General features: G+C 39.7%; 1 non-coding gene across 1 annotated transcript; it reads right to left on the bottom strand.

The window, feature by feature from the left end:
* Nucleotides 1-9,761: 9,761 nt before the first annotated feature.
* On the bottom strand, nucleotides 9,762-9,834 carry TRNAM-CAU (transfer RNA methionine (anticodon CAU)). The gene has a single exon. It is a non-coding gene; the product is annotated as a tRNA-Met (tRNA).
* Nucleotides 9,835-10,175: the final 341 nt, after the last annotated feature.

Here is a 10,175-nt window from a genome sequence, read left to right as displayed (position 1 = left end):
TATCCACAATTTGAAAGGCATATTCACCAGAGTTCCTGTCTACTGACTTCAGAAACAAAAGGAAGAAAAGAAACTTGTCCTGCCATTCAAGAGAGAGAAAACCCTTTCCTGTGATTTTTGCCTGAAAATCCTAACACATAATTAGGATCAAAAGGAATTCTGACCCTAGGAGTATTAGTGTTCTTTTTGTCAACCTTTCCTTCAAACCTAACTCTGAGGAAAAGCCCTGATTTCCATAGCTTCCAGTGATGTCTTAAAATTCTCCTCCCCCTCCCTCAACTTAGCCTTGTCCCATGATCCTAAGGTTTTCCTAACTTGACCCTATCTTTCTCTGGAAAATAGGTCAGCAGATCAAGCTCTACGTGGCCATCTTGTCCACATTGGGAGAGATGATTAGGTAGATATGTGGGCCTGTGAGGCTGCCCACTTCCTCCTCCAAAAATAAAGTGACAACAACAACCTCCCTTTTTAAATCACAGTAACACAAGTTTTAAGAAAGCCAAGTAGTTCTGACTGAAGCTGTTACCCAGCTAGAGATTGTGTCTTCCTTTATGGCAAATCAAGAAAGTAAACTTCAGCCAGCTCAAACCTTTCCACAGCGAGTTTTCCCTCAGCAACTTTCGTCAGGAATCCTTTCCTCCATACTCTCTGAGAGAACCAGTAATGTTCACCCAGTTTTGTCTGAGGCCATGTCTGAGATGCTCTGCCCTCACTTGGGTCCTGATTCCTCTTTAGTGGTCTTGAATTTCACTGAGGTCCAGGGTAGAGCCATACAATCGTCAGGGCACATCATGTCTAATATGACCACAGGTCAAAAAGAAAGCAAGAGCATGGCCAATTAAGTGAAATGGTAGAGTGTTTGCTTTGCACTCAGAGGTAATGGAATGGACGCCTGTTTTCTCTAGTTTTGTTCCTTCTTGTTAGGTACCCACCATCTCAGAGGTTCTCTTCTGAACTCAAATCCAGGAAATATTGAATTTCTTTCAAAAGTGGTTCTGGTTCTTTTCTTTTTTCACACACAAGACAGCTCAGGGTCAATCTTTCACCAACATTACCTGTCATTGTGATGTAGACAAAGAAGAACCCCTGAAAAGAGCTGTCTGTGGAGAAGGTAAGTATCATGTGTGCTAGGCATTTTCATCTTAGGATAAGGAGTGCTCTTTGGGTATTGGAGGGGCTGAACTCTCACTCCTGACCTCTCATCCCTGTTCTTGGACAGAGAGAACCTAATTTTTCAGGTGAAAGGAAGACCTGTCCTTTACTTGGAAATGGGATTATAGGGATCTTTGAAATATTTGAACAGATGAAGTAAGAAACAAGGAAAGCTGGGGAATCAAGGAAAGCTGATGAGAGACACCTAGAGAGTATGTACAAGACACTTTGTGTGGCAGCACACTCCGCCTTTCCACCTCAGGTTTCCAGTGTCCATCCAACCAACTCCTGTCCCTTTCTGCCTTCTCATCCTGCCTCTGAACAGGAGCTACCCATTTAGTCTTGTGCATCTGTTTGAACTAAGAAGCACACTCTTTACAAGTATTATTTTATGTTTCAGCATCTAGTCTTTGTCTAAAGTGTTGACTTTAGGAATGGTTAGTTTTAAAAGGGTTTTGAAAGGTAGTTTTCTCTTGCAAAAATCTATGAATTGGGGCAGGGTTACAACATACTATTAACTGTTCTGTTATTATAGAAAAAAAAAAGGAATTCCATCTGATTTGACATGGATTAGAGTAATCTGATTTAAAATGTAACTAAGGTTCTCATGGCATTTTTTAAAGTAACCTAAAGCTTCTGAAGCCCCTCCAATGAACAATTCGTTGCTGAAGTTGGGATGTCACACAGAGACAAAAGTGAGATGAATTTATTAGCTGTATTTGTTATTTATTTATTTATTTATTTATTTTATTAGTATTGTAAATATTAACAGCTGTCATTTATTAAGAATATATTATGTGGTAGACATCTTAGAAACATAACCTACATGATTGTCATATGTCTCTTTAGCCACAGAAAAGTAGAAAACCAAGATTACTGAAAGTCAGGAGGTTATTACAGCCAGCTCAGGGATGAAAACTCAGTAACAACAAAGTCCATGATATTTTTCTTTAATTATCCATCATCTGTAAACTTAACACTATACCAAGTTTTCTTGCTAATTAAAAAAAAAAAAGAAAGCTCTCAACTGAAACTGTTGTATTGAACTTGTAAGGGCTAGTCAGTATAACTATAAAATTGTCCCAAACTGTCTTAGAAATTAAGGACAGCATTGCACAGGTGATAGCTGAGTTTAATTAATTCATAATGAAGAGTCGTCTTGATTTACAAGATAAGAGGGTGGAGGAAGCAAAATAGAAAGTGAGATATTATGGTAAGGCTCAGCATGACAGAGTTTGGTTAGTGCAAGTAATTCCATATGGCTGGAACAGAAAGTGCTAATGGATGTTGTAGAGCCAAATAAATTAATTGCTAAATCTGTCCTGTAGAAAATTAAATTTAAAAGGTTCATGATGGGAATTGTTAAAGAAGGTGCAAGCCATTGGCTAACCATATGTATGTCAAACTACTTTTCTTGTGTGTTTAACTAGAACAACAGTAATCTACTTGCTTATTCTTTTCTATGCCCTCATTTATTCTTCTTCATCCCTTTGCCGAAGAAGCTGCCTTCTATCCACTCTCTTATTTTCCACTTCCAAAATATTCATGTCAAAGCTCAATCTCTTATCTCTAGGTCTAGCAAAAATACCCTTTATCCTACAGAGTTTCTCTGACTCCCTTAAAAAAAAAAAAAAAAACTCTTGTCTGAGTCACATCCATTTCTCCTATGCATTATTAATGTGTTAAATTAGGCATTATTTAATTTAGGGTGGATTGATTGACTGCCTACCAAGTGCCAGGTAATGTAATAAACAACTGAAATATAACACTCCTGATGGCTTAGTGGTGAAGCATTCAGCTGCCAATCAAAAGGTCAGCAGTTTGAATCCACCAGTGCTCCTTGGAAACCCTACGGGGTAGTTCTACTCTGTTCTATCAAAACCAAAAACCAAACCCACTGCCCTTGAGTTGATTCCGACTCATAGTGACGCTGTTCTATAGGGTCTGATGAATGCTTCATGGAAGGAGGGAATGGAATGTATGTCACCTTTACATAAATTTCTAAGGAGCTAAGTCTCAAGGCTATTTGTGACCCTGCTCTTAGTCCAAAGAAGTTATTTATAATGTCTCCATACACTAAACAGGACTGTCAATGTTAATTAATGAGACAAGTCTACTTTTTCATCTGTTTTGTAGAGAAAATATGTGTAGCACCAGATTTCGTTTAGTCTACTTTGTGCTGAGCTTCCAAAGCTAGAGAAGGCATACAAAAAATCAACATAATATTCATGATTCCTCAAGCCTCATTTGGAGAAGAACACAACCTGCACTTCAATTGTAATAAAGCCAGGGGAGCTGAAAAAATTCTCCTTTTCTCAAAAGTTTCCAATTCTTGAGTATAAAATATCTTGAAATACATGTTTTTGTCAATTTTTTGAAAGGCTTCGATATAATTCTATAGAATCAGCATCATAATTTGAAGCTCTTTGATTCCTGTCTAACTAATTTAAGAAGAACATTGAAATCTTCTCATAGTCTGGAGCTCATAGTCTAGATAGAGCTCCAAGGCATCCAAATTTAGCACACTGAAGAGGAAACAGCACCTTTTCCTGTCTATCTGAATAGGACATTGACTTTATGTCCCATCTTTCACCTACAGCCTTACAAACCTACCCTCATGCTTTAATTGTCTATCTATTTTTTAGAAATTCCTAGAGTAAATGTGTACCAGAGCCAGCTCATACTGGCTTATGAGAGCTGATTGCTAAATATTCAGGAATTTTGCAAGCCTGTTGTTAAACCATCGGTAGTTTGAAATCAGTCATGGTAGGAGCATTTATACCACAGAATCGGCAAATGCTACAAATCAGGCTGTGTTGTTGTGGTGGTCCAGTAACAGGCACGCACCTGAGAATAACCATTATGGACCAGACACTGTATTAGTGCTATGTATACTGATGTGAATAAGAGAGTATTTCTGCTCTCTAGAAACTTACAACCTAATAAAGAAGATAAACAGGCAACTACAATCATGCGACAGCCCAGAAACTGACTTTGAGCACACAGACACCTGAAGAAACCCTATCCCAATCGCTGAGTCAGACAGGGGTGAAGGAAAGCTCGTGAGAGAGGATATGATGGGTTTGTGTTTCAGGCATACAGAAATAGAGCCAAGGCATGGAGAAGATTCAGTATCTATTTTTTGTTTGTTTTGAAGAGCTGGAAAGAGTTATGTGTGAATTCTAGCAGAATGCCAGAAAAATGTATGTATGAAGGTAATCATTGCAGCAACACCAAGAGACTAAAAACCCCCTGAAGGTCCGTCTATAGAACAGTTTAATATATTACGGCACAGCCATATGATGGAATCTTTGATTAACTTAAAAAGGAAAGGGAGGCACAAGATTAAACAAAAGAGAGAGAGATTAAAGGTCTGTTGTTAAAAGTAAGTTTTCCAAAGATTGTAGAGCAAGAAGCGAAACCTCAAAAAGAAACCTATTGCTGTTAGGTCAATTCTGAATCATAGCAACCCTATAGGACAGAGTAGAGGTTTCCACGGTTTCCAAGGAGCCACTGAAGGAATTGAACTGCCTTCACCACTGCATTACCAGGGCTTCAGCAAAGAGGCAACTTTAAAGAAAGAAAGAAATCCAAACCCCTTGGCTTTGAGTCTATTCTCATTCATAGTCGACCTATAGGACAGAGTCGAACTGCTCTTTAGGGTTTCCAAGGAGTTGCTGGTGGATTTGAACTGCTGACCTCTTGTCTAGCAGTCGAGCTCTTAAGCACTGTACTCCCAGGCACCCAGAAAGGAGCCAGTAATCCAAAAATACACTTAGGTACATAGATCATTTCTTGGACATTCTTTAAATAGTCTTTGGAAAGACACACAAGCATTTGAAGACATTGCTTGCACCTGGGACAGAGAATTGAATGCCAAGGAACACAGCTGGGAGGGCAATTTTTCACTATTCCCCTTTGGAAAACTTCTTAAATATTGAACTATGTGATTGCATTACCTATTCAAAATATGCAAAATTTTAAAATACAATATTACTTTCAAATGACTGAGCCAAGGGTGGTAGGTGCAGCCTCCAGATATCAGGGAGAAAGCCCAGTGTTGCTGGCCTGGAGGAGCTGAAGGTTTTTTCATGATGGGATGGCTCAGGGAGAATGTGGAGTGCAAGGCACTCACAGTGTTCTTGGAGAGGGAATGGGAGGAATGGTAAGCAGTAGACTAAAAACTCTCCAAACACCTCATGGTCCCCACCTGTTTTCAGATAGACCTTGCAGTGTCAACAATTAAAGCTGAACATTGATTTCTTTCCTACAATTATTTTTTAGCAACTGAAAAACAAAACAAATTCCTTTTCATGTCAAAAGGATAGAATACTTAATTGGAATTTTAAACTAAAAGCTCTTATCTTGAGTTACAAATAAATGTACAAGTTACCAGTAAACATGGTTTTCTGCTTATACATAACTAGTCACACTGGGGAGAGCCCTGGTGGTGCAGTGTTTAAAGCACTCAGCTGCTAACCAACCTTCCAGCTCCTCCATGGTAGAAAGATGTGGCAGCCTGAGTCCATGAAGAGTTACAGCCTTGGAAACCCTATGAGGCAGCTTTGCACTGTCCTTTTACTTGTTGTAAGTCAGAACCCACTCCACAGCAGTGGTTTTGGTTCTTGTTTTGGTTCAGTCACACTGGGAGATGACAAGTGGAAGTGGAGCCTAGAAACATACACTCAAAAACATCTCTTAGATGTCACTTCGTCAACAGTCAGTTGATAATAATAACTCTTTTTAGACACAAGAGCCACAGATCGTTCTGGGATGCCCGTGCTAATTAACCCAGCAGTTATCATTGTGGCCTACCCTAGACAGGACTCCCTCTCTTCTCTTCCACGAAATCTGGGAAGTATGAATTGTGATGGAGACAAGGAATTTCCCACAGCGATCTTCTCCAGGTCTTCCTTATCCCCTCCTTCCTCCTCTCAAATCAATGATTGCCCCCTCATTCTTGCCCAAGGCAGTCTCTGAGAGGCTAAGCAGGTATACTGTATTTGGATCCTGGCTTGTATCTTGATGGCAAGAGAGTGAGACATATGTCGATCTGATTTGCAAATGAGCCAAAATCTTGAAAGCAGAGGTAGATGAGGAGAATTGGCTCAAATGATAGAGCACTTGATTAGCATGCACGAGGTAGTGGGATCCATGCCCTCATTCTGCAGTTTTTCCTCTGGCTGAGAAACATGACAAGGACCAAGGAAATCAGGGAAAGCGTGGGGGGTGGGGGGGACAGGACTACAGGAAGGCTAGAATAAGTTCCAGAAAGTAGAGTAAGACACAGCAATTTCCTCTGTACTGAACTCTCCTGAACATTTCCATTGATTTTTGTGGGGCTGTGGGCTACGGGAAAAAGACCTGGCGATCTACTCCTCTAAAGATTACAGATTAGGAAACCCAATTGGGCAGTTCTATTCTGTCACATGGGGTCACTATGAGTCAAAATTGACCCCACAGCACACAACAGCCTGGGAAACAAAAGAGCTATGGTAGTCCCCATGGAAAGGCTAGACAAAGGAGAGAATTTGTGAGGCTGGGGTGTCCCAGTTTCAGCGGTACGGGAAAGAGGCATGAAGAGCCAGAGAGTCCACGAAAGGAAGATTCTCACACCCAGTGATATCTTTACTGAAAATTCATGTGGGGAGTGGGGGCAAGGGAGTAATTGGAAATAGGTGATCAACAGGGAAGTGTAAGGGTCTTTCTCAGGACCCACCATCAGTGACCCACCATCACTGACATTACAGGTCGCTGTAATGACAGTACAGGTTTATATCCTCAGACTGGCCTCAAAAATTGAAAAAGGAAAACAGATATAATTTTCTAGCCGAAGCTGAACTGATTTTTTTCCTCTCCTTTTAGAAGCAGAAATATGCAAAATATGAAAAAAAAAAAAAAAACTCCCAACTGAGAATAGTGAAGAGCAGTTTTGTCCCCATCAGTTCTCAGATCCTGGTGGGGTTCAAGATAGTGAAGACAAGGGAGAGAGGCTTCTGGTTCTCCTATTGCAGAGCAGTGGTAGTCCTGGCATTTCACCCCTAGCTCACAACTTTCCTCTCCTTCAACTTGAGCTATGTACCTGATACTCAAGTCCCTGGGTCCTGAGCCATCAAGAAGCCTCTTGATTGTGCACTGGACATGAAGGAGTCCTGGATAAGGAAGGTTCTTCAACAAAGCTAGCAATCTGAAGGCCAGTGATGTGGTGTAGAGGACTAGGTTGAGAAAATGCTTACAGTTGGCTCAGCTGCACAGGCACATAGTGCCATAGAGGTAGTCACTGGGCATCTTTGCTGATTCTTTTATAGGCTGGTTGGCTCATCGTAGAGGCCCTTACTCCAACTGACAGCCTTCATTGGGAGTTTGTCTAGTCTTGCTCCAGAGTTGGCACCATGGCTTCCCTGTCAATCACTCAGGATTCAACACAAAAGTCACTTTTTCAGAGAGCCTTTTTCTGACCATTCTGACTAAATCAATACCATCTGCAGCTTCATTCAAATGTATCTGTACTGAAGAGCATCAGTGAATTACTGCTGTATTGTCTATCTACTCCCTAGAACGTATGCTTCCTGAGGCTTGTCTTTTCTTGTTCTCTCAATGAATCCCCAGTGTCTAGAGTAACATCAGGGTATCTGCAGAAAAAAAAGATACCCTGACGTAATGAGACAGATATGAATTCAAGAATGATTAGTTTGATAAGTAAAAGTTAAATTACATTATGTTATTTTCTCAGTTTAATCTTAGGGCAAAGGGAAGAAAATGAGGGAACTAAAGGATTCTAAACCACTTTTAAAGATTACAGGCAGGTTAGATAACTCATCAATTCCAGCACAAATCCATTTTCCTCATACTACATGGCAAATTGAGAAGTGTGTTTTGTCCTCCCAACAGTAAAATGAAGACTAAGGATATGGATTACAATTAAAATAATCGTGCAGTGTGCCATCTCTCACACTTAGCACTATTCCATTTAAACATATTAGAAAACATAATTTGAATAGGATCTTAATAAACCAATCAAGCTATAATCAGTATTTTGAATCTCAATAATACATAATTGCTTTATTAAATATGATGTTAGTCTTTACAACTAATAAGTGACATGGAATTTATATTCAATACTACAAAAGTATATTTTTAAAAATTAATAATGCAAAATGAACAGTGGTAAATTCTATTCCTTTTTACAAAATTATATACATACATGTATAAAATATTACACATTAATTTATAAAATATAAACAAGATAAAAATAGATAATTTTATTAAGAAGAAACTTAAAACTTAACTGTGTGTCAATAAAATATTAATTCTTAATATGTACATTAGAAGAATAATTAAAGCAAGTTATCAGACTACATTGAAAATGATGTGCTGATAAATTTATAGCATTATTCCTAATTCTTGTTAGATTTTAGGTTCTATTCTTAAATACTTACGAAGTACTAATGATTAAATAAGCTGTGTATTCAAGTGAAGTAAGAAAAAAGAAATATTGAAGGAGGCAGAAAGGATAAATGGTAAAGGTAAGCGTGGTAATTCATTAATTAGAAAATAATATGGGCTTGGTCTATTGGGAAAAACATATCAATCAACAGTCAAATAAAAAAAGATGGACTGAGCCCAAATTTCTTTTCTCTTTTGCTCTTTCAAGCAAAATAAATTAGTGGATGCTGAGGTACCTCATTTTAAAACAGTGGTAGGACAATTTATTGAAATGCTCATTAGTATTTTATCTAGCTGTTCCCCTGGGTGCAGGGAAGTACGCACCAAGCCAAGGCTACTTCAAGGATGGCAGAGTTCTGGAAGGGAAGTGAAGGCGAAGACCTTCTTCCTCTTTGTGCATCTCCCCCTGCTAGGGGTTCCCTTCCTTTCACTCTTCCCTGGCTTTCCTTCATGGATTAAGTCGGAGTGTGGGTCAAGACATTACCAGTCCTGTCATATGTGGAACTATAAAAAAAAAAAAAACTATACGGGAAGAAAAACACAAAAAGATCAAGTTTACTACATGTCAAAGACGTCCAATGTTACTCATTAAATTAGAAACAGGAAGATTTTTTTAAAAAAGGACCATGTTTTCTTCATGTGCATCCAAGGATAAAACTCCGAGGTAATCAACGGTAAGTCGCTGTTACAGACCGAGGGAGAACAGAGGAGCAAAGCTGGAGAATTTTAAGCCAGCCAGGTACAATTTCGGCTAACTCCGGCGCTGTTGGATATGTCGGAAAGCTGGTTATTTGAGAATAAACGTTTTACGGTTTTGCGGAACACTGTCGGTCTCTGCTCCAGAGCCACCGCCTTGGTGGAGCCAGAGCGGGACTGAGGGTGGAACCTCTCCTGAACTTCTCCGGAAAACCCTTCTGCAAAACACAGAGCTCCGGTCAAAGCGGGACCTGGAGACCATTACCCTGGGAAAGTTTTGGCAATGACACTTTCGGGTTTTTTTGGTATTTTAGAAAAGAAGGGACTCCATCCCAACTGTAAGTAATTACAACTATCTCAGAATGTTCTGAATATTTTATCTCCGAAGGGAGTTTTGTGATTATCATCTACACAAGTACCAGGAAAGAAGTACAAGGAACACAAACTTGCGGAGCAAGAAAATAGAGTGCCCTCTCTGAGGCTCGAGCTCAGGACCTTCAGATTATGAGACTGACGCGCTACCCACTGCGCTAAGAAGGCACCGAGGGTAATAACGGGTCACAAATTTAATAATCACTGAGGGAGGAGTGTGAAAGGTGTTCTATGCTCCGTTGTACCCTCAACACGAAACTAGTTTCCATTCACAACTTCTCAGTTATTTCCCTGATTATGCCTTATTCTATCTCAGGTATCTTTCAATTTGATGCAGAAATACAGTACTCCTGCATTAGAAGTTAGAGCTAAGGGCACAGCCATAGCTTTTGAGGCACTCAAGTGCCCGGAGGAACAAAGGTATTTGTGGGTGGAGACTATGGGGGTGCCATGTTTTTTAAATGACAGAGGCAGCAGGGTAGATCCCATGTTCCTGTTGTGGTGTTGGG

This window comes from Elephas maximus, chromosome 1, assembly GCF_024166365.1.
Source record: "Elephas maximus indicus isolate mEleMax1 chromosome 1, mEleMax1 primary haplotype, whole genome shotgun sequence".
In the NCBI taxonomy this organism is placed as follows: Eukaryota; Metazoa; Chordata; class Mammalia; order Proboscidea; family Elephantidae; genus Elephas; species Elephas maximus.
Note: the sequence above shows the minus strand (reverse complement) of the source record. Positions and strands in the feature narration are given on the sequence as shown.